The following is a 1,182-nucleotide window of genomic DNA, read 5'->3' as shown; positions in this document are numbered from 1 at the left end:
ACTTATTGAAGGGGGCGGAGAGAAGGGGGCGGAGAGAAGGGGGCGGCGCTGCAACTCGGCAATGTTAATTTTCTAAGCATAAATCTAATAAATTAATTAAATATTTAAATCGATAACAATTTTTTTTCATATACCTAAGGCACACACACACACACACACACACACACGCATTCAGCTAATACATACATATATAGCATTAATTAATTAATTAATTAATTCACCAGTTTTTTTTTTTTTTTGCCTCATGTAAATATTAAATTATTCAACAAAAGAATAAAGAAAATACAGATTCTAACTTTAAGCTACAAAAGAAAAAGGAAAAACACAAAAAAAAGCGTTAAACAAAAAAAAAAAAACAAAATATGCTAAATGTGATTTAATTTAGTTTTCAAATCGATTGCAAACAAAATAAGTGAAAGTTGAACAAAAGTGGAAAACACAACAAAAGGCTTTTTATTGTTTAAGAAAAGCGTTTTTTTTTTTGCCCTAAAATTAATATTGTTTTTTTTTTTGCCCACTTTTTTTTCTTAACTGTAGTTGACGTAATTAAAAATTAAAAAAATTAGTATATATATCAATTGACAAGTTTTGTTTATTATCGTCGGATCGTGTTCCACGTAAATCCGTGAATCCATGTACAAAGCGCACGCTTTCGATTCGAGCACAAGTTATAAGCGAGTAGCGCAGCATTCGGCCACGCCGAACTGCAAATACCCTTGCAGAGGTTTGTCCCCTTTCCACCTTGCAGAGCCTTCAAGCGGCATAGAAATCAATGTGAATATACCAAAGCGCAGAGCTCTAACTTCACAATTTGGGGTGGATTTGGGGGTGGATTGGGGGGTGGAATTTGGGGTTGGAATTAAAAAGTGAAATCGAATAAAGTGAAATATTTCTAATCTGTTTCTGTTGCCACAGCTCAATAAAGATTTCTGCCCAATTTTCATTTCCACGCGTTCAGCGAAATTCACTTTCGTTAACTTTCACGCTTTGTTAAATGCTGAAAATTGCATCTTTATAAATCGCCAGCTTAATTAATTGCATTATCTTGCACAGATTTATACGGGAATTTGTTATTTTTTCGAAATGTTTTTAAGTTAAAAATCAATTTTAACTTTTCTTTTCACTTTACTCGACTTTTTCTTAGGCACTTCTTAAAGCTGGCCTCTTTAAGGCATTTCATGA

Source organism: Drosophila montana, unplaced genomic scaffold, assembly GCF_035044405.1.
Source record: "Drosophila montana isolate Dmon_TW-CO22-7 unplaced genomic scaffold, ASM3504440v1 contig_920_1, whole genome shotgun sequence".
Classification (NCBI taxonomy): Eukaryota; Metazoa; Arthropoda; class Insecta; order Diptera; family Drosophilidae; genus Drosophila; species Drosophila montana.
The sequence above is the reverse complement of the archived record's forward strand: the minus strand, read 5'-3'. Positions refer to the sequence as shown.